General features: G+C 37.8%; 1 long non-coding RNA gene across 2 annotated transcripts in view; it reads left to right on the top strand.

Moving 5' to 3' along the window:
• The window catches only part of LOC123000938 (uncharacterized), a 207,279-nt gene that overhangs the window by 7,247 nt on the left and 175,632 nt on the right, over positions 1–24,400 (top strand). The window contains exon 3 of one of the 2 annotated variants that reach the window (XR_008960646.1): positions 8,898–9,053. The exons of the other annotated variant lie outside the window; for it this stretch is intronic. This is a non-coding gene — a long non-coding RNA (uncharacterized LOC123000938). The remainder of the gene's footprint in view (positions 1–8,897; positions 9,054–24,400) is intronic. 2 annotated transcript variants of the gene reach the window in all.

Genomic DNA, 24,400 nt, shown 5'->3' with positions numbered 1-24,400 from the left:
CATTGTTTCTTTGTTGATTTTCTGCTTAGCTGATCTGTCCATTGATGTAAGTGTGGTGTTAAAGTCTTCTATTATTGTATTATTATCAATTAGTTCCTTTATGTTTGTTATTAACTGTTTTATGTATTTCAGTGTTCCTATGTTGGGTGTATAAATATTTACAATTGTTATATCTTCTTGTTGGATTGTCCCTGTTTATTGTTATGTAGTGTCCTTCTTTGTCTCGTTACAGTTTTTGTCTTAAAGTCTATTTTGTCTGATATAAGTATTGCTACTCCAGCTTTATTTGTTTTAAGTACGCTCCATGCCCAATGTGGGGCTTGAATTTGTGACCTCAAGATCAAGAATTGCACGCTCCACACACCGAGCCAGCCAGGCACCTCTCCAGGTTTTTTTTTTTTTTTTTTTTTTTTGGATATCCACTTGCATGATAGATGTTTCTCCATCCTCTCACTTTCAGTATGCAGGTATCTTTATGTCTAAAATGAGTCTCTTGTAGGCAGCATATGGATGGATCTTGTTTTTTTTTTTTTTAATCCATTCTGTCAACTTGTGGCCTTTGGTTGGAGCATTTACTCCATTTATATTCAAAGTAATTATTGATAGATATGTATTTATGTCATTTTATTATTTGTTCTGTGGTTATTTGTGAAGATTTTCTCTGATCCTTTCTTTCTCTCTCTCTTTCCTGGTTTGTTGATTTTCTCTAGTGATATATTTGGATTTCTTTCTCTTTATTCTTTGCGTATTTATTAGTAGTTTTTGATATATGGCACCATTAGGTTTGTATATAACCTCTTCTGCATATAGTAGTCTATATTAAGTTGATGGTTATTTAAGTTTGAACTCATTCTCTACTCTTTTCTATGTTTTAGGTATATATTGTTATATTTTAAATCCTTTTGTGAGTTCCTTGACTGCTTTTTTACAGAAATATTCATTTTTACAACTTTTGTGTTTCCTACCTTTATACTGTCACTTTTGGTCTTTCCTTTCCACTCAAAGAGTCACCTTTAATATTTCTTTCAGGGCTGGTTTAGTGGTCATGAACTCCTTTAGTGTTTGTCTGGGAAACTCTTTATCTCTCCTTCTATTTTGAATGATAGCCTTGATGGATAGAGTGTTCTTTGCTGAAGATTTTTGTCATTCAGCACTTTGAATATATCATGCCACTTCCTTCTGGCTTGGAAAGTTTCTGCTGAAAAATCACCTGCTAGTCTTATGAGTTTTCCCTTATAACTTATTGTCTTCTTTTGTCTTGCTGCTTTTACAATTTTTTCTTTATCACCATATTTTTGCAAATTTAATTACAATGTCTTGGTGTGGATCTACTTTTGTTGATTTTTTTGGAAGTTCTGTGTGCCTCCTGGATCTGAATATCTATTTCCTTCCCCAGATTAAGGAAGTTTTCAGCTTGTATTTCTTTCTTTCTTTCTTTCTTTTTTTTTTTTTTAAGATTTTATTTCTTTATTTAACACAGATAGAGACAGCCAGCGAGAGAGGGAACACAAGCAGGGGGAGTGGGAGAGGGAGAAGCAGGCTCATAGTGGAGGAGCCTGATGTGGGGCTCGATCCCATAACGCCGGGACCACGCCCTGAGCCGAAAGCAGACGCTTAACCACTGTGCCACCCAGGCGCCCCCAGCTTGTATTTCTTTAAATAAATTTTCTCCCCCCTTTTCTCTCTCTTTTGGTAGAACTCCTATAATATGAATGTTATTACATTTGATGGAGTCACTGAGTTCCCTAAGTATATTCTTTTTTGCGTAAGTATTTTTTCTCTCTTTGTTCACTTTGATTACTTTCCATTGCTCTACCTTCTAGCTCATTAATTTGTTCCTCTGCTTCTTCCAGTTTGCTGTTTATTCTATCAAGCATGTTTCTCATTTCATTTAGTGGGCTCTTTATCTCTGCTGTGTTATTTCTTTTCTTTTTTTTTTTTTTTAAAAGATTTTATTTATTTATTTGACAGAGAGAGACAGCCAGCGAGAGGGGGAACACAAGCAGGGGAGTGGGAGAGGAAGAAGCAGGCTCCCAGCGGAGGACACTGATGTGGGGCTTGATCCCAGAACGCAGGGATCACGCCCTGAGCCAAAGGCAGACACTTAACGACTGAGCCACCCAGGCGCCCCTCTGCTGTGTTATTTCTAATATCTGTGTTAAGGGTCTCACTCATGTCTTCCACTCTTTTCTCAAGTCCAGTGAGTATCCTTATGATCATTACTTTAAATTATCCATCAGGCATGTTACTTATATCTGTTTCACTTAGCTCTCTGGCTGTTGCCTTGTTCTGTTCTTTCATTTGGGATCAATTTCTCTGTCTTCTAATTTTTTCTAAGTCTGTGCCTGTCTCTCTGTGTTAGGAAAGTTAGCTACATCTCCTGTTCTTGAAGATAATGGCCTTCTGAAGAAAAGGTCTTGGAGTGCCTTGCAGTGTAGTGTCTCCTGTTTTCCAAGTCTGGCACTTCCAGTCACCTCTCCAATATATGCTACATGTGTTCTGCTGTTTGGTCCTGGCCACTTTATCCTTCAGGCCAGTTGCCTGTAGAGGCTCTCTTTGCCTATTGTGGGCAGTGTTTGGTCCCTGGCCTAAACGTGGAACATTTTAATTAGGTATGCTCTGGTCTGTTTGTGAAATGAGACCTGTTGCCACTGTTGTGGGAACCAATGCTCTGCAAAACTCCCACATCAGATGATTCAGTATGAACAGGGTTTTGGGCTGGTCTTTTGGGGTAGAGGGCCTGTCATTCTGGGACTGAGGCAAACATGACTGGGAGGGGCAGTCCCATCAGAACATGGAGGGGCAGGGCTTGGTGTAGGCAAGTTAGGTAGGGAGTGTCAGCACTGTGTTGGTTCCTGCCGGTAGTCCTGTGCTTATGCTGAGAAGCAGGGGATGGAAATGGTGCTGGTCAGTTGCTTTGTTTCAGGAGAGGTCTCTCTGTGAATGCTGTCTCTCTGGGCTGTGCTCTGAGCTGAGCAAATAGCCTCCCCACTGTGTGCCCAGGCACTCTTCAGATTGCTGTTTCCATGCAGTTTGTCCATGGGTTGTTTGTCTGACTCTCTCTAAGAGCAGTACAATGCCCTTGAGCTCTGTCCCATCCAACCCCAGTGACTTTTAAAACTCCAGGCTTTAAGCCCCTCTGGTTTCAAGAACTTGTGAAATTTGGCCATCTTGCTTTCCAAGCCATTTGCTATGGGGATTCATTTTCCCCATGCACTCCCCAATGTCCTAGTTTGTCTTTCGCCCTTCTCCACTACCATGGCTCCCCTTTCCACTACAGTGGCCATGATCCATTTGCCTCTCAAACTGCCTCTCTATACTTTCTACCTTCTTCGATATGGCCTCTTCTCTGCCTTTTGTTGTAGAGGTTGTTCTGCCAGTCTTCAGGTCAAGTTCTGGGGTATTTGGGATTATTTGATAGTTATCTAGTTGCATTCATGGAATGAGGTGAGCCTGGAGTCCTCCTCCTCTGCCACCACCTTCCAACTTCCCCTATAAAGAGTATTTTAAAAATTTTATTTTTCTTATTATTTGTTGCTTGTGTTTAAAATTAAAATTGCTTTTATATATTTACTTTCTATACAGTGATTTTACTAAACTAATTCATTACAATAGTTTATCTGAAGTTCTTTTGAAGTTTTTGAATATAAATAATGCCATGTGCCAACTATAGAGTTCTTTATCTTGCTTTCCAACCTTATAGCATTTATTCATTTTCTTATATTACTGTACTGGCTAGGACTTCCAGTATAAGGTTGAATATAAGTGATGACTTTAAACATATTTATCTTTTCAAGAAGTCATTTGAATGTTATATTTAAGTATGATAGTAGCTGTAAGATTTTTGTGTAGATGCCTTTTGGGAGATTAAACATGATCCCTGTATTCATAGTTTGCTAAGTTATTTTTAAATTGTTAATGAGTATTGACTTTTATCAATTGCTTTTTTCCTGTATCTATTAAGATAGTCATGATTTTTCTTATTTATTAATGTGGTAAGTTATACTTTTCAAGTTATACTTTAGTTTCAAATGTTAAACTAACCTTGAACTTTTTGGATAACTTTAGTTCAGTAACTGTGCGTTATCCATTCATATCTGTATCTATATCGCTGTTTTACTCGTGTGTATTTTCATGACAGAGATTAGACTGTAGTTTTCCTCTTTTTGAAATGTTCTTATGATGTTTTGATATAATATAGAGGTTATACTAACCTCTTTTCTATTCTCTTTCCTTTGATTTTATTCTCTTCCCTGAAACAGTTTGTGTAGTGAGTGAAACTATCTTGATCCCTCAAGTCCAGCCCAGTTGCCAACTGAGTACCCGTGACTGACCTCAGTCGGTGTTGCGTAAAGCAGAACTGTCTAAGCTTTGCCTGAATTTATTACCCACAAAAATGTAAAATAGATTTATGTGGTTATTGTTTTAATCAACAAAGTTTTAAAGTACTGGGTGTGTAGGAGCATCTAATTGTAGTCTTAATTTGCATTTTCAAAGTAGAATAATGATTTTGAGGAATTCTGCATGTATTCCTCTGTCATTCAGAAATATTTTTGGTGAAGTGTCTCTTCACATTTTTTGGCTCATTGGTTTCATTGGATATTTTGTTATTACTGACTTTTGAGAGTTCTTTATATATGCTGGGTACAAGCCTTTATCAGATATATATTTTGCAAGTATATTCTCCCAGTCAGTGACTTGCCTTTTAATTTCCTTAACAGTATATTACAAAGAGCAAAAGTTTTAAAATTTGAAGAAGCTCAATTTATAATTTTTCTTTTAAGGTTTTTCCTTTTTTGTTCCTTATCTAAGGAATCTTGCCTAATCAAAAGTTTCAAATATCTTCTTTTAACTTCTACATATTTTATAGTTTAATTTTTACATTATGGTTATCCATTGTAAGTTGATTTTTATTTATGGTGTGAGGTAAGATTTGATGTTTATATCTTTCCATATGGATATCCAATTGTTCTAGTACCATTTGTTGAAAAGTATCTTTTCTCCTTTGAATTACCTTGGTAGCTTTGTTGAAAGTGAATTGACCATCTATATGTACATCTATTCCTAGCCTTTTTACTTTCTTCAACTGATATGTAAATTTTCAGTCAGGCTATGTGCATCCTTCAACTTTGTTTTTTGTTTTTTTTAAAGTTGTTTTGCTATTGTATGTACTCTTGTTTCATATGAATTTTAGAATGAGCTTGTCAAAAGAATTCCTGCTGTTATTTTGATAAGGATTGTATTGAATCTATAGATCAATTTGGAAAGATTTGCTATCTTAAGAAATCATGAACGTGGCATATGTCTCTATTTATTTAAGTCATAATTGATTTTTTTAGTAATGTTTTATAGTTTTCTTTTTTTTTTTTTTTAAAGATTTTATTTATTCGACAGAGATAGAGACAGCCAGAGAGAGAGGGAACACAAGCAGGGGGAGTGGGAGAGGAAGAAGCAGGCTCATAGCGGAGGAGCCTGATGTGGGGCTCGATCCCATAATGCCGGATCACGCCCTGAGCCGAAGGCAGATGCTTAACCGCTGTGCCACCTAGGCGCCCCTGTTTTATAGTTTTCTGCGTAGAGATCATATACATAGTTTGTTAAATGTATTTCCAAGTATTTCATGTTTCTTGATGCTATTTTATTGTAAATGATATTCTTTTAAAATTATAATCTTCAGTTATTCGTTTATAGTATATAGAAAAACATTTGACTTTTGTATACTGATCTTGAATCCTTTAACATTGTTTAACTCATTTTTTAATTCTAGAAGCTTTTTGTAGATTCTTTAGGATTTTCCACATAATTTTTATTTTCAACAGTCATGCATATTTTTGAGAACTTTCGGGATAAAAATGGTCTGTTTCAGGTGCCCAGATACATACCATTTTTGTTGCTCTTTCATTCTTGAAGTTATGTATTTTTCTTTGGTATTATTTTTTTCTTCATCCTGAAGAAATTTCCTAAACATTTGTTTTTTAGCAGATATGCTGGCAACAAATTCTCTTAGTTTTCCTTCATCTTAGAATGATTTTATTTTGCCTTTATTCCTGAAAGATATTTCTGATAGAGGTTTGGGTTAACAGTTATATTCTTTCAGCACCTTAAAGATGTTGTTCTGTTCCCTTCTGGCTTTCATGGTTTCTCATGAAAAATTTGTAGTTATTCAAATCAGTGTTCCCCTGTATGTGATGTATTATTTTTCCCCCCTGAGGTATCTGGGCATGATTTCTTGAGTTTATCCTATTTGAAGTTCTCAGTCTCTTGAATCTGTAAATTAATATATTTCATGAAACTGGAAGTCTGTTATTTTTTGTTTTATAGTCCTTTTTGATCTGTTTGCTTCATGTTGAATAGTTTCTATTGCTATGACTCTGATATTTTCACTGTGTCACTAATATTTTTTTATGCAGTGTCTCATTGGCTGCTGATCTTCTTCAATGCATTTTTTATTTCAGATTTTGTATTTTTTATCCAGAATTTCCATTTGAGTATTTTTATATTATTTGCTTTTCTGTAAATATTCATATTCATGAGATTTATAACACCTACTTTAATGTATTTTTCTGCAAATTTAACCATCTCTGTCATTTCTGATTCTATTTATTAGTAGAATCTTGTGGTTTTAGGTCATAGTTTTTTCCTTTCCCACATGCCTGATAATTTTTGATTGGATTCCAGATGCTGAATTTTATGTTGTTTAATGCCAGATTTTGTTTTATTCCTTTAAAGAGTATTGGGCTTTGTTCTTGCACTTGCAGATTAGTTTGATCCCTTTGAAACTTGTTTTTAAGTTTTCTTGTGGCAGGTCCAGAGCAGTCTTTACTCCAGGCCTAATTTATCCACTGCTACTAAGGCATGACTCTTTTGAATATTCTGCCTAATGTTCTGTATGTTACTAAGTTTATCCACTCTGAGTGAAGGGAATGTGAACTGTTTCCATTACTGTATGATTTCAGGGACATTTTCAGCCTGTTTTTTTCAGGTAGTTTTTTCCCCGGCCTCATGGAGTATTACCCCAGGCATGTGCACATCAGTACTTGGCTGTAGACTTGATGGGATCCCTTTGAAGATGTCTGGAGCTCTCTTTCTCTTTAGCTCCCTCCAATATTCTGATCTACAAATTCTATTTACCATTAGTGATTTAAACTCTGATCTTTGTCCCTTCAACTAAATGAATCTGCCAGATTCTCTTTGAGTTCCTGCTCTCTGAGCTGCAGCCAGGAAAATGTCTCCAGGCAGTCACACCACTTATCTCATCATTTCCCTTCTCTGAAAGATCACAGGTTTGAGCTGCCTATTGCCTAGTTGTTTTATGTATTTTCCCCAGGTTTCTTATTGTTTATTCTCGGGTAATCCCTGTAGCAATTAATCCTTTATGCATAAGTAAAAGTCCAAAAGGAGATGTTTGAGCATCTTTTATGTACAGGGCACTGAGTTAGAGTCACAGGTTAAATACATTCATAATTGTTTTTGAATGCATGCCAAGTTGAGACATACCCTCTGATATTGTTATGTGTTTATATCCTGTTCCCCAGGCCTCAATTTTTGGTACTTTCAATTTGTTCTTTCTTCCTGTAAAATTGATTGTTTTAGTAAAAATGACTGTGGATGCAGGTCAGACCTAAAGTCTTAGTTATTTCATGGCTGGATTATTGCAAAATGGCAGTATTGTAGTCCGGACTGACCTTCGTCTTTTCAGTCTCACTCTTTTCTGCTCCTGTCTCCCCATAGTCTATATAGTGATTTTTAAAATATGTAATCTCCTGGGTAATTACAAACACCTACTAATCCCCCCTTTGCTTCCACCTTGCCCCTCACCTCCCACCACAGTCTGTTCAATGCAGCAGTCAGAATGATTCTTTATTTTTAAATTTATTTTAATTTATTAAAAATTAATTCCAGTATAATTAACATACAGTATTATGTTAGTTTCAGGTGTACAGTATAGTAATTCAACAATTAGTACATTATATCATCATGATAAGTGTACTTTAATCCCTTTACCTACTTCACCCATCCCCACCCTCCCACCTGTCCTCTGGTAATCACTAGTTCTCTATAGTTAAGAGTCTTTTTTTTTATTTTTCTCTTTATTTCTTTGTTTGTTTTGTTTCTTAAATTCCACATATGACTGAAATCATATGGTACTTGTCTTTCTCTGACTGACTTACTTTACTTAGCATCATACCCTCTGGATCCATCCATGTTGTTTGTTGCAAATGGCAAGATTTCATTATTTTTTCTGGTCAAGTAATATTCCATTAAACACACACACACCCACACCCACACACTCTACATCTTCTTTATCCATTCATCTATTGATGGACACTTGGGTTGTTTCCATTTTTTTAAGGAAAAATTCCCTGTTTAATAGCAAATACAATTCACAGAAAATTGATTGTGTACACACATGCAAATTATAGGAACAAGTCTATTAAGTACCACAAAATAAAATGGTAGGCTTATTTTTTTTCCAGGTGTACAAAATTCATTTTTTTCCACTTAGTATTTAAAATTAAAAAAAAATCCAGTAAACATATGGTGTTATATTAGTTTCAGGTGTATAATATAGTGATTCAGCTATTCCATACATTGCTCAGTACTCATCATGATAGGTGTATTCTTAATCCCCTTCACCTCTTTCACCCATCCCCACACCCAGCTCCCCTCTGGTAACCATCAGTTTGTTCTCTAAAGTTAGTAGTCTATTTTTTGGTTTGTCTCTTTTTGTTTGTTTGTTTCTAAAATTCCACGTTTGCGTGAAATCATATGGCATTTGTGTTTCTCTGACTGACCTTTTTTTTTAGTATTATATGCTTTAGCTCCATCCATGTTGTTGCAGATGGCAAGATTTCATACTTTTTTTTTTAAAGATTTTTTATTCATTTATTTGACAGAGAGAGAGACAGCCAGCGAGAGAGGGAACACAAGCAGGGGGAGTGGGAGAAGAAGAAGCAGGCTCCCAGCGGAGGAGCCTGATGTGGGGCTTGATCCCAGGACTCTAGGATCACGCCCTGAGCCGAAGGCAGACGCTCAACGACTGAGCCACCCAGGTGCTCCAAGATTTCATACTTTTTAATGGCTGAATAATATCCCGTTGTATTTATATACCACATCTTTATCCATTCATCTACCAGTGAACACTTGGGCTGCTTCCATATTTTGGCTATTGTAGATAATGCTGAAATGAACAGGGGCGCATATGTCTTTTTAAATTAGTTTTTTCATATTCTTTGGGTAAATACCCAATAGTGGAACTGCTGAATCACATGGTAATTCTATTTTTAATTTTTTAAGGAACCTCCATACTGTTTTCCACAGTAGCTGCACCAGTTTGCATTCCCAACACAAGGATTTGATTTTCTCCACATGTTCAACAAACTTGTTGTTTCTTATGTTTTTGATTTTAGCTATTTTGATAGGTGTGAAGTATATCTCACTGTGGTTTTGATTTGCATTTCCCTGATGATGTGTGATGTTGAGCATCATTTGATGCTTCTGTTGGCCATCTGTATGTCTTCTTTGGAGAAATGTCTGTTCATGTCTTCTGCCCATTTTTAATTGGGTTATTTGTTTTTGTATGTGGAGATGTGTAAGTTCTTTATATATTTTGGACAATAACCCTTTATTGGATATGTCATTTGAAAATATCTTCTCCAATTTAATAGGGTTTTTTTTTGTTTTGTTTTATTGATTGTTTCCTTGCCTATGCAGATGCTTTTTATTTTGGTGTAGTCCCAGTAGTTTATTTTTGCTTTTGTTTCCCCTGCCTCAGGAGGCGCATCTAGAAAAGTGTTGCTATGGTTGATGTCATAGAAATTACTGTCTGTGCTGTGTTCTAGGATTTTAATGGTTTCAGGTCTCACATTTAGATCTTTAATCCATTTTGAGTTTATTTTTGTGTATGATGTGAAAAAGTGCTCCAATTTCATTCTTTTGCATGTAGCTGTTCAGTTTCCCCAGCACCATTTGTGAATGTCTTTTTCCCATTGCATATTCTTGCCTCATTTGTTGAAAATTAATTGACTTTTTATCGTGGGTTTATGTCTGGACTGTCTATTCTGTTGATCTGTGGTCTATATTTGTTCCAGTACCATACTGTTTTGATTACTATAGCTTTGTAGTATATCTTGAAACCTGGGATTTTGATACCTTCAGTTTTATTCTTTTAAAAAATTGTTTCTTTGGCTTTTGTGGTTCCACACAAATTTTAAGATTATTTTTTTCTAGTTCTGTGAAAAATGATGTTGGTATTTTGATAGGGATTGCATTAAGTCTATAGATTGCTTTGGGTAGTATGGCCATTTTAACCTATGAGCGTTGAATATCTTTCCATTTGTTTATGTCTTCAGTTTCTTTCATTCAGTGTTTTATAATTTTTGGAGTACAAAACTCTCACTTCCTTGGTTAAGTTTATTCCTAGATATTTTATTATTTTTGTGCATTTGTAAATGGGATTATTTTCTTAGTTTATCTTTCTGCTACTTCATTACAGAATGATCCTTTTAAAACATAATCGAGATCAGGATAGCCCTATTTGTCTCCCCTCTGCATATAAATCCTGTAGTGTCTCCCTAGTTTATTCAGGATGAAAGTCAAAGTTATTCAAAGGTATTTGAGACCGTACCTGGTCATGGACTCTTTTGACCCTATCTCCTTCTACTCTTCTCTTCTCATTCTTCCAGCCATAGTGGCTTCCATGCTATTATTTAAATACAACAGCAGGGTTCTGCCTTATGGCCTTGAACTGACCATCTCCTCTGTCTTGAATACTCTTTCTTCAGATTGTCTCATATTTAATCTCACCTCATTTGAGTGTTGGTGAAATGTCACCCTCTCAGTGTTGCCAACCTGGCCCCTCAATGAAGACAATGAAATCTAATCCTATCATCTTCTCTGCTTCAGTATTTCCAATCTTTCTTACCCCAATCTTCCCTGCCCCCTGTAACACTTACCAGCTTCTAACATACTAGATATTAAACATATACTCATTTTTGCTTAGTATCTGTCACCTCTCTCCCACTGGAATGTAAGCTCCCCAAGATCAGGGTTTGTTGTTTGTTTTGTTCACTGATGCATCCCCAGTTCCTAGAACAGAGCCTGATGCTTCATAGGTCTATGATAAATATTTATTGAATGCATGTAAATCTGATATCATTCATTTAAGTAAGATGCTTTGGCTCTTCTTGGGCATACACGGGATGAAGTCCAAACTCTTCACAAAGTGGAGTACATTCTTCATAAGCTCCTGCCCTTCCCTGTGTTCAACTTTTTAGCTTCTCCATTGCTCCACTCCCTGAATTCTATCTATACTTAATAATTTCTAACCAATACTGGCTCTCACATTTCTTGGCAGCATCTCAGACAGCACCCATTGCTTTATAGTCACTTTTAGTCATTAGAACAATTTTACATTCAGATGTGAACAAGTCCAGGCCAGTATAAACCCAAACTTTATGGTTTCATCCACTGTCAAGCTTCTTCCCCTTTCCCTGCTAAAGACATAGACTGAGAGACCTACAGTGGAGAAGAGCATGTGATTATTCTTTCATCTTTTTATCCTTCTGGTCACTCTACTTCTCCTTTCCTGTTCTTTCCACAGTCCAGTGAAGAATGAAAGACAAAGGGTGAAGTCTGTCATTAAATCTGGTGTTTGGTGCCCTCTCTGAGGCAGATGCCCGTGCGCATGTCATACTCCCCTCCACACCATTCGGGGACCATTGAGATGCACAGAATCCTGATTTCTAGCAGGATGACCCACTTAGTACCTTTCTGCTGGAATATTCTCATACCGGTAAAAGCCCTGTTGGGCAAGATCCTTTTATGATGTCTTGAAAGAGATGCTGGTTATAAAGCTCAACTGCACAAAGAAAGACCTGCCCCCTAAAGATAATTGTCAATAAAATTTATTTTGCTACTGCTCTTCCTGTCCTGAGCTATGATAAAATTAGGTAGAACCTAAGGAATGATTTGAATCTGGACCAAACAGAGAAATGGAAATAGTCCTAGGTGGGACTCAATCAGTGACTTCTGGCTCAATACAAATTTCTAAACCTTAGTCTTCTTAACATTCAGGTGAACAAGTATATACATAGTTATTCTACCAGCGGTGAGCCATGTGAAGTAACAAAGTTAATTCATCTCTGGAACTCACCTTCATTATACATAAAATGAAATGTGGTTGGATTTTTAAGTTAACGTTTATCTGTAATAACCTATAATTCCCATCGATTCTCTATTTCTTGGATACACCATGGAGTTTGTGTTTTGCAAGGTATGTTAAGCTCCTTTGTTTTACTCTTTCTACAAGATAGTAATTCTGGTACTGTGAAGCATTGGTTTTGGAATTTATATTGAATTATTAACAAAATACCATTTGTGGAGAGTAAGGCTGGAACACAGTGGAGAGGTCAAAAAGCATGGAGATCTCAAATAGGGAATAGCCCATCCTTTTCTCTGCCAGTGACAGAGTGACCACTAGAGATGATGAGAGGGGCTTGGCAGTGTGTGCCAGGCATACCTGCCATGGGTCTTGGAAAACAGAGGCTGCTCAGTAGGTGGGGGAGATATATCTTCCTGACAAAGCTCCTGCCAGAAGAGAATGTACATAACTCAGCCCTGAGCCTTTCTATGAGCTCTGCCAAATCCGACAGGCAGGTAACAAAACACTGAAAAGAAAGTAATGTCAGCCCAGCCTAGCTATGGCCTGTACGACACCTTAATTACTCTACCTAGTGACAAAAGCTATTTATCAAGCTTGAAATAAAGTGGTTTTAAAGTCAGAAATTTATGTGCCCGCCAGTCTGAGGCTGTAATTTTTGGGGCATTGGTTTAAATAGACATACACTAAAATGAAAATAAATTGGAGAATTAAACAACTTTATGTGTACACAATAGTTCCATCGGTTTTGTCTGGTTCTTTCTGATTTTTCTACCATGTCATTGCATGCATGGTTCTAGCCAATTACATTTCATCCAAGCCAAGATCCCACCCTGGAGCCAAAAGGATGACATTCAGTTTTGACTCATTTACTCAACAAATATGTATTGTATTGAATAAGTATAGTTGAGAAGAAGACTGAGGAGTCCTGGAGGAATTAATTCCTTTATTCAACAAACATTTACTGAGTACCCACTATGTGCTAGACATCGACTGAGGGGCTAAGCATGGTGGTAGTGAACAAGACAGCAAAGACTTTTTCTATTATGGAGCTCCCATATCTATAAATGAGAACACATATAAACAAATGAGGAAATGTGGATAGTGATAAATGACAATGGTTGGGGGAGGGATGTAAGATGAAACGTGAAGATTGGGGACAAGAGAGTTCAAAGTGAAGAGAGCGGCTTTTACAAAAGCTCTAGAGCAGGAATAAATTTGGCTCATCTCATCAATGGAAATAAAAGGTCAATGTGACTAGAGTGGGAAGGAGTAGAAACAGATAAGATCAGAGAGTTAGGTAGGGGCCACATCAGAAAGGGCCTTGTGGGCCAGTATGAGGAGTGTGGATTTTATTCTAACTACAGTGCGAGCCATTAGAGAGTTTTAAGCAGGGAGCAATGATGTGACCAACACTTCACTGAAAGTGAAGAAGTAGAAAAGAATTTTGCTAAAGAAGAGGCATTAATTACTTACCAATTGATTATTTAAATAAGCATTTATGAATTTCCCTATGTGCCAGGTGCCAATGAAATAAACATTATTAAGACTCCCCTTGTCCTTAAGATGCTTACAATCTATTGATGATAGTCATGTGCATGAACAAGAACATGGCAATGGGCATTTAGGTTGCTTCCATGTCTTGGATATTGTAAATAATGCTGCAGTAAACATAGGGATATATGTATCTTTATGAACTAGTGTTTTCATTTTCTGGTAAATATCCAGTAGTGAAATTATTGGGTTGTATGGTACTTCTATTTTTAATTTTTTTGAGGAACTTCCGTACTGTTTTCCACAATGGAAGTACCAATTTACATTCCCACTAACAGTACACAAGGGTTCCCTTTTCTCCGCATCCTCACAACGCTTGTTATTTTCTTGTCTTTGATAGAAAAATGGGTAAAGAAGATGTGATACACGCACACAGAGGAATATTATTCAGCCATAAAACAGAATGAGATCTTGCCATTTGTGACAACATGGATGGACCTAGAAGGTATTAGGTTAAGTGAAATAGGTCAGACAGAGAAAAACAAATACTTAATGATTTTACTTATATGTGGAATCTGAAAAATAAAACGAATGAACAAACAAAAAATAGGAACAGACTCATAAATACAGTGAACAAACTGGTGGTTGTCAGAGGGGAGAGGGTGGGGGATGGATGAAATTAGGTGAAGGGGATTAAGAGGTACAGACTTCCAGTTGTAAAATAAGTAAATCATGGGGATGAAAAGTACGGCACAGGAATATAGCCAATAATATAATAACATCGTATGGTGGCTACACTATACAGTGGTGAGCAGAGTAATATATAGAGTTGTTGAATCACTGTGTTGTGTACCTAAACTAATATAACATTGTATGTCAACTATTCTTCAATAAAAACAACAACATGGCAATGATGTACAGTGATGCCTTGGTGGACAGAGTCTTGTGCAGTCACTTCCACTGTTCATTAACAAACAGAATATGGCCTCTTAAAAGGCTCTTCTAGATGTGACTTTTTTAATGCTAAAAGACACCTACTACTTTCCAGACAATGACTATGCTTCTGGGTCAACTCTCCCAGAGGAAATGCAAGTATTCTAAGAAGAGGCCCAGTTGAACCACAAGTCATGAGACTGGGTTCTCTTCACTATGTAGCTGTGAGATGGGAGCAGACGTTACCAGGAATTTGGGCTTCACTTCATCTGTAAGAGCTGAAACAATTGCTCTGTAAAGTCCCCTCCAGCTCTCTTTCAGTACTTCAGAGCATGCTTTGCCTTGATCATTCATTTTAGACGATGTTTCTGCCATGATAATACAAGAGACTAAATTTGAACTCCAGCTAAACAAAATGTTATCCCCTCAAAAGAATTTCAGTCATTTCATTAGTAGACCTGCATCGCAAAAAATTACTTTGTTATGGTTATGATGTTTTGAGTGGGTGGAGGAAATGGGTAAAGGTGGCCAAAAAGTATAAACTTCCAATTATAAAATAAGTCCTAAGGATGTAATGTATAGTATGGTAACTGTAGTTAACAATACTGTGTTGTATATTTGAAAGTTGCTTAGAGAGTACATCTTAAAGGTACTCATCACACACACAAATTTGTAACTTATGTGTAGTGGTGGATGTTACTTAACGTTACTTTGGTAATTATTTTGCAGTATATACAAATATCAAATCCTTATTATGTATACCTGAAATGAGTATGATGTTATATGTCAATTATATCTCAGTTAAAAATCCCATCAAGCACATAAAACATGTGAACTATAATATAATACTTCAGAACTGGTAGAGCTACCTGGGTTCCTGCGAACTGACTTGGGTATCTATTAACTCAGCATTGTCATGTAATTAGCTGCCACTAATTTTTTGAAAAAAATATCAAAAAATATATGAAAGAGTTTAAAATAAGTCCTTTCCTTCACCCTGCTCCCAAACCATTCCCACTTAACTGTTTTCTGCTGTTAACAGTTTATGTATCTTCCAGACATTTTCTATGTATATAAAAGTGTAGTGGGTACAAATTTCACAGGCATCATGGAGAGGCTGATATTTGAAGTGCCATTGAAGGAGTAGAGAAAGGGAGGCACGTAGTTATCTAGGGGTGTTTGGAGGAGAGTGCCAGTTGAAGGGATCAGCGAGTGCAGAGTCCTGGGATTAGAGTGTGCTTGGTGTGTTTGAAGAGCAGCAAAGAGGCCATGGGTATGGAGTAGAGGGTGGGGATAGATGGAATGGGCTGGAGAATGCACTTGGCTTTTTAGGTCATGGCAGAAACTTGTGCTTTTATTCTGAGTGAAATGAGCTCCATGAACAGAGGCATGACATGATCCGACTTGGAGAGAGAATTATTTGGAGGCTGTTGTGTAATAATCCAGGTGAGAGATGATGGTAGCATGAATGCTGATGGTAGTGACATACTTTAAAAGAATAGCTAACTAATGTGATTTGTTGTTATTGGACTGGTTGTGGAGTATGAGAAAATGAAAATGTAGGGTAACTTCTGGATTTGGTGGCTGAAGAGCTAGAAGAATGAGGTTTCAAATTCATGGTGGGGCCAGTATTCTGAACCAAGTCTTCTGACCTGCAGGGTCATGCTTGCACATCTTGCCTGCACATCTTGCCTCCTGGCCAACACACAGCCATCTATAACACTGTGCTGTGGCAGAATGCTGTGCTCTAAAGCAAAGAACAAAATTTTAGAATATTGTCTTCTATTAAGTTGGGGACTTCCTAACCCAAATCAGTTATAGTGTCTGAGAATATGTAATATTAGTTATTTCTGGTATTTACAAGATGCTTATTAGAATTCACGTAATTCATTTCTAGAACTCTGGACTCACTTGTTGGGAGTGACTACATCATTATCCTGGAGTCTTGTGTTTCTGCTTTTGGCGACCATATTCTCTGTGCCAGGCCTGAGTTGCACTGTGCTTTTTTGTCCATCGATTACTTTCTGTGTCTTATAATGAGAACACAGTGAAGACAAATGTGTTATTTATAATTTTTTTCCTGGAACCATTTCAATTAAAAGTTAATTAAATATCTTCACATCATAATTTTAAAGTATTCTTTTTTTTTTTTTTAGAAGAAAGCGTAAGCTACTTTATTGACGAATAACTGGCAGTATCACCAATCATCTGCACTATTGGAAAAAGGCATAATGTCAGTTCAGGAATCTATGTGTTACTTGTACTCAGTGATATCTGAGTATGTGTAGGGACACGGAAAGGAAGATCCTCTGTTGAAACAGAGGTACAAGAAAATGACATTGTTGAGAAGCTTAGAATCATACTAAGAATATAAAATGTGTGCATAAGACTTAATGGTTTAAGGAACAGGATTGGTTAGGATCCCTACAATAGCCTTAGAAACATCTACTCTTGGGGATTAAATTTGAGTTTCATAGTTTACCTGAAAACTTCAGATTTAGTTACCAACTTTTCCTTCTTCTGTGCTTCTGCTTTCCTGAAAGAACAAGGTTAACCCTTGCTCACAGTGGACTTCCGTGCATAGCCTAATCACTTACTTCCATGTGTAAATTTCTCTTAGATTTAGTTGATACATGAATACTGAGTACTTCAGTGTGGCCAATGCACTAGTTATACATATATGTTGATTCATTTAATTCCCCTGATGCTCCAAAAGGTGAGTATTGTTACCCTGAGTATCCGGAAAAGGAGTGAGTTTCAGCATAGTTATGTCACTTTCTCAAGCTACTTAGTGAATGGTGGAGCTGGCTCTGAACATTGGTCTCCAAATGGAAGGTTCAAGTGTTTTCTCCATTATACAACATTGCTAACTGCTGTAAATAATTCTTTCAGTAATAGTGAGACAGTGTGAGAGCTGTAAGAATCCCCAAGTCTAAAATAAACTTACGCAAATAACTTTTCAAAATGCCACTGTATATATAGACTGCATTACTTAAACATGATTAGTACTTTTATGTCTTTATTAATTTTATTAAAGTATTCAAAGAGTGAGCCTGTGATTAGGGGTATTCAGATAAGGCATTCTCGAAGTGTTGGATTACAGCATGGGAGTGGGCTGCTGACCCTTCTGTAGCTATCCTTTCTTTAGAGCCGTGATTCTCACATTCTGGTGGCTATAGGGAAACACCTAAAGAACTAATAAAGAACACAAAGACCTGGACTCATTGGAGTAGGGCCTGGGCTTTTTGTATTTTTATTAAGTTCCCCACATGATTCTGATACCCACCAAAAGTGTGAGAACCACTGCTCTGGAGTATTAAGCTGCTTTAGTAGTTTCGGGTTGATTCTGGACATGATAAACCGGGAGGCAAATCTATTGTGCACTGCTTTAGATGTGGTACTTTACTCCCTGCATTCCAGGAGTGTGACTAAAATCAGCGGGGGCCTCAAAAACTTCATGCCTAGGAACACCTATCTACTCTTTCCTTTGAAGTTGAGCTGTGGAATCCTGGAGTTCCATTAATAAGACTGCAAATGTGTGGATTTGCAGGCGATATATTGGCTTGTGCCAAATTCTCTCATTTCCCTGCCAAATGTTTCTCCAGCTGTGACATGTCCCAAGTCTGTTTTTCTGTCAAGGACCAGTGGTGGCTGTAGGGGGGAAGACCTGTATGGACCAGCTAGGGATGGAGTCTTCTCAAACAAAAGGCAGCCAAGGTTGTTAATCTTTATAGTCAGGAAGGATGGGGTTTCTGCAGGGTTTGAGACTTTAAGGTCCACTTCTTATGTCTACTGTGAGAAAGATACTCTTGGTTCTCCCAGTAGTAGTAACTATTAATGAGTGCTAAGCACTGTTTTAAGGGCTTTATATGTAATAATTAAGCCTCATAAATCCTACTGAGAGTTTATTATCCTCATATTACAAGAAGGAAATGGAGATACAGAGAACTTGTCCATGGCCACCTCAGCTAGTTGTGGGGACTAAGATTCAACCCAGGTTGTCCGGCTGCGGAGTTTATCATTTTAGCTATTATGCTCTGATGCCTCCTGATCTACTGGGATTTATGCTCTCCCCTTCCATTATGCTGGTGGGTGACACAGAGATAAGATACTTCAGGGGAAGCCCTGAATAGAATTGAGGATTCTGGTGCAGGCAAAACACCAGGGATCTCCTAGGAGCCTTTCCTTACCCGACGAACCAGGGATGGGGGCAGATGGTGTGGCGGTGGGGACATGCAGGGTGGCATCCAGCGGTAAGGCTGAAATTTCTCCTTTCAGGCAGCATCCATTCTCACTGGGCAGTGCCATTGCATACCTGTCATTGAGTGGTTTGAGTATGTACTCCTGGATGTATGTACCTCCTGGAGAGCCCCTTGGTGACAGATCCCTGAATGGTCATGGGCCATCTTCTTAGGCCAGGAGAAGGAGAGAGCCAGTTGTTTAATGGGGTTGTTCAGTTTCTGCTGACAAGTAGCAAACTATAGGCCACTGGGAAGCCACTGGGAAGCCCCTGGGTTACCAGGAGGGAAAGGGCAGAAGGCAGGGGAGGTATAGTAAATAGGATAGGTACCATAATCCAGGGCAGGATTTCTAAAACTTGAGTAACATAGAATTTCTTTTCAGGGAAAAATATTACAACTTATTTCTAGTGTTAAGTGAAATTAACCATAGTACGGTATTACTTAAATATATTTAAACAGAAAACTAGCTATGTATTCCTTACATTTTTAGATGTATAGCTATAAAACCAAAACAATTTAGTAAAACCAAGTAGAAACAAAATCACAGTAGCAACAATATTCCAGTTAGTGGCACTGATTTAATGTGATAGAAGCTGTTTTGCTGAAATAGTCACAACTTACTGTGTGTATGTGGCATTGACTCTACAGGTTTTTTTTTTTTTTTTTTTTTTTTGACATTGTGGCCTCTTCATGTGTCATTTATCCATCATCCTGCCATATATGTCTAGAGGAACAACCAGCAGGCCTTTGTTTGTATAGGGGCCTTGATGTCCTTTGACCTCCACTGGGTGCAAAAATGTTATGTTGGTCTGTGCACAACTCCCTGGTGCTAAAGTGATCACAAAACCAAGCTTGGGTACCAACATTGTCTGGCACTTCTTGGTGATAAAGGGATTGATTATGCAGATGTTAAAGTATATATTTATTTTTATTTTTATTTTTTGATGGATATTGATTTGGGATTGCATTCTAGGGGAATGAGAGCAGGGGCTTTGTTTTGTACTGTGCTATATTCTTGGTGCTAAGCATAGTGCCAAGAATGGCTCTGTCAAACAGAAATATAATATAACCCACAAATATGAGCCACATATGTAATTTAATATTTCTGGTACCCACATTTTAAAAAACTGAAAATGAATGGGTGAAACTAACTTTAATAGTATATTTTATTTAACCCAATATATTCTAAATATTTCAACATGTAATCAATATAATAATTATTAAAGTGAGATTTTATATTTTCTTTTTTTGCTGTGCCTTCAAAATCTGGGTGTGTTTTACATTTAAAGCACATCTCAATTCAGATAGCCTCATTTCAAGTGCTTAATAGTCACATGTAGTTAGTGGCTACTGTATTGGGCAGTGTAGGTATAGAAAATAATAGGCACTTTAACAAACATGTTTTAAAAATAAGCTTGCTGGATGACTTAAAAAAGAGCTTTTAGACCTCAGGATACTGTTTGGGGTGAAGCAGAAGAAGAAGGAGATCTATCTAGGCTCCTCACCTCTCACCTGAATGAATATAACATCCTCCTACCTGGTCTCCCTGTGTCCAGCCTTGCTCCTGTAATTGTTTGCCCTAGGACAGCCAGAGAGCTTTTTCCTAAAATGCAGAGCTAATTAAGTCACCCCCTTACTTAAAAACCCTCTGGTAACTCCTCTTTAACATTAAAATAGAGTCCAAGCTCCTTAGCATGGGTTATAGGCCCTTGTTCACCGTATCTATTAAGAGATGGAACAATTTACTAAAAATTGTTCTTAAACCACTTTTAAATGCCTGTTGATAAGCAAGTTGACATAGTAAAATCTGATATTTTATCTTTCATTGGCCATGGGGCTGTAGAGCTGAGGATAAAAAGTAATGCGTGTATATTTGGGGGCAGGGGTTGGGGGAGACACACAGTGCTGGCTATTAGAGTATTTTATATTCATTCAATAGGTACTTATTGAAGGTCACTGATGTGCCAGGTCCTGTTTCTAGCACTGAAAAAAAAATATCTGAACCCCTGCCCTATGGAGTGTACATTTTAGTGGAAGAGACAAAAATAAGCCAAATAAATAGTTACCTAAATTAACTAGATAGTACCATAGAGGTTGTAATTGCTATGGGGGAAAAAAGCATTATTATGTTGGGAGTGGCGATGGGCAGGGGTGGTGGTGACTACATTTGAGCACAGACCTGAAGGGAAAAAAGGAATGAGCCATTTGGTTATCTGAGAGCAAAGTGTTCCATATGAAACAGTAAGTGTAAAGGCCCAGAGGCAGGCAGGAGCATTATTTGAAGTATCTGCAGAATCACCAACCAGTGAGGGTAGCATGGCGAGGAGAGGAAAAGCATGGTAGGATGAGGTCAGGGAGGTAACAAGGGGCCTGAGAGAGCATGGGAGGTCACAGCAAGGAGTTTGCTTTTCCTCTGAGGTAAGAAGCCATTGTTGACTTTTGAGCTGAGGTATTGGAGACAGGACATAATTTCAAAAAGATCATCCTGGTGCTAGATGGAAGCTACATGCTACAGGAATGAAAGTGAAGCAAGAATACCCTTTAGGAAGCTGTTGCAATATTCCAAGTGAGTGAGAGAAGTGGCTTGGATCAGGGTGGCAGAAGCAGAGTCGTGAGAAGGGATCAGATTCTCAATATATTTTAGAGGTAGCATAAACAAGATTTGCCAAGTATGGGGTGTCTGAGGGAAAGAGAAGAGTCAAGGATAAGGCGGGTTTCTGACCTGAGCTACTAGAGAGATGGAATGGCAGTTGACTGGGATGGGGAGGATATTGGGGAACGCAGGGCAGTGCCAGAAGTGCAGGAATTTGGTGTAGATCAGTTTATAAAAGCACATGTTGACTCCATTGCAGCACTGATATTGCTACTGCACAGGGGTGCTGATTCTGAAATCTTAATACTTTTTGTCACCTCACCGGCCTACGTCACATGACAGCCTTTGTTGGTCATCTTTCTGTGGGAAAATAGTTAAGATTCTCCAAAATTTTATTTCATGATCTACTTTTATTCCTTAAAAAGAAAACTCTTGTTTGTAACATTTTCCCTAAACCTTGTGTGATTAATTTCTTAGCCCCTAATTTGGCACTTTCCTTTGTGTCTAGTTAAATAATTCATCTTCCTTTTCAAAGTTCCTGCTTCCAAGGAACCAAAGTAAATTCTCTCTTAAGACATTGCTTTTTAGAGTGGTCCTACTCAGCTTCCTAAGTTGCAAGAAATGGATCTATTCATACTTAACACTTAGTGATGAGAACTTCATTGTAAGGATTTTGTAGGATCACCTCTGGGGAGAGGGATTGGGGTGAGATTTTTTTTTAATACTCTACTTACTTCTATATTTTTTGCATATGTATATCATAGAAAGAATGACCATAAGACTGTGGTTCAATAAATACACAAAATATAAACAAATCTATGGGCTCACAGTGACACTAAAAATGAAATAAAAAAATAAAACTCATTGGTCACTACGAACGTTGCTAGGGCACCGACTCATTCTGAAAACAATAAAATGATAAGGAAAAAGAATCCAACATCTATTCTGCCTTCCTTATATACACTGTATTTGAAGTAAAGACAATTATCATATAGTTTCACTCATTTATGGAACATAAGAAGTAGGAAGATAGGTAGGAGAAGAAAGGGAAGAAGAAAGGGGGGGTAAACAGAAGGGGGAATGAACCATGGGAGACTATGGACTCTGGGAAACAAACTGAGGGCTTCAGAGGGGAGGGGGGCGGGGGATTGGGATAGGCCGGTGATGGGTATTAAGGAGGGCATGTATTGCATGGAGCACTGGGTGTTATACGCAAGTAACGAATCATGGAACTTTACATCAAAAACTAGGGATGTACTGTATGGTGACTAACATAACATAATAAATTATTATAAAAAAATGAAGTTAACCACATGTTAAGGATGGATAGTTCCTTATAGAAGAATTTCAGCTAAAATGAAGAAGAAATTATACAATCACAAATAAATGGATGTAGGCATTGTGTATCAATGTGTGGTAAAAACATTGAGTGAAAGGCAGGTGTAGAGCTTCATGGTGTATAGATCAGGCTGACAACACTTGAACCCACTCATTAGTCCATCTGAGCATTGCTCACGGTCTAATGCTAGGTGGTGGGGGGTTCAGTGTATTTTTATGATGTTTCACACTTTTCATAATATGTTTTTATTTTTTATTTTTTTAAATATGCTTTTAAAAGACAATGTTTACAAATACACAAAAATATTTTTAACTGCAAATAGGACTATATATACTGCTTTGCATTTTACTTTTATATACTGAATTGATTTTTATGGGTTCAATATTGCTTGACTTACTGGCTTCTAGACTTTCATAAAGGTGGCTTTGCTGAGGGTTTTTATTTATCAAGACTGGCAGTGAGTATAGGAGATCAAAAGATCTGGGACAGACAAGCACATTTCTTCCCAGATAGGCTTTTAAAATGCACTCCGGCAAGGACCTCTTGAGTCCTAAGAGGTAAAAAGGAACCTTGGGCAGTGTCAGGGGAACAAAAATATTTTTCTTTAGCAGAGAAGGGATTCACAGACTGTTCATGATGCCATTTGGTTCATGTAACCTTGGGAACAGCTGGAGAATGGAGGGATGCTCCCTGGCCTTGGGTCTGAAGCCCGCTTCTCCTTCTCCGTATCTCCAGCTGTGCTGGAAGCCAATCCTTTTAAACCCGTTTTCCCTGCATTCCATCTCCAACTTCAGCAGTTCTTCGCAGAGAGTTTGAATCTTTAGGTCTGTAATCTGACATCCCAGAGGTTATCAACGTGGCCAGATACAAGAGGCGAGGCCAGTAGATGGAAATCTAAAGAAGCAGCTCTGTTGGAAGATGTCCTGAGAGATAAGTGGAGAGAGCAGCCTGGTATGTGTGGAAAGACCATGAACTTCAGAGTCAGGACTGGGTTTAAAGCTTTGTGTGTCTGTGGGCAAATTATTTAATCCCTCTGTGCTTCTATTTTCATCTTCTGTAAAATACTGACAAAAACTTCTTCATTTGGCTGCGGTAGGGCTGCATAATGGCGTATAAGCAAAAGCCCATGCCAGTGCCTCGCACTTGGCAGATACTTTACAAACACCCAGTCCCCATTTCTCCCTTCTAAGAATAGGGCCACTGGGTGTATCAGAAACCATGCTACATGAGATTGGAGCCAAAGAGATGAAAGTCAAGGATGATGGTTTGTTTACTGAAAGATTGGACTATGTGGACTGAAATCTGGTTTCTGAAAGACACTGAATCCAGAGCAAGGCTTCTCAGAGCTGAGGATGCTATTTCAGGGAAGCTCAGCATTTACTGGCATTTGCTGTATTGCTAGCTTAGCTGTGTCCAGCTGTCATAGCCAGGAAGCTCCAAAAAGGTAGGGGCCTGGATGTCGCTTACTCGCATGGTACCCTACAGTGCCTCCCATGCCACCGGGACTTAGTACTTATCTGTGCGTGAGTGAATTAGTTTTCATGGTAGAAATTCTAGCAAATACAAATTGCAAAAAAGTAAAATCATCCCTAGCCTTATTGCCTATCCTTTTAGTCCTTTCTGTATGTTGAATTATAAAG

Source organism: Ursus arctos, unplaced genomic scaffold (assembly GCF_023065955.2).
Source record: "Ursus arctos isolate Adak ecotype North America unplaced genomic scaffold, UrsArc2.0 scaffold_20, whole genome shotgun sequence".
Classification (NCBI taxonomy): Eukaryota; Metazoa; Chordata; class Mammalia; order Carnivora; family Ursidae; genus Ursus; species Ursus arctos.
Note: the sequence above shows the minus strand (reverse complement) of the source record. Positions and strands in the feature narration are given on the sequence as shown.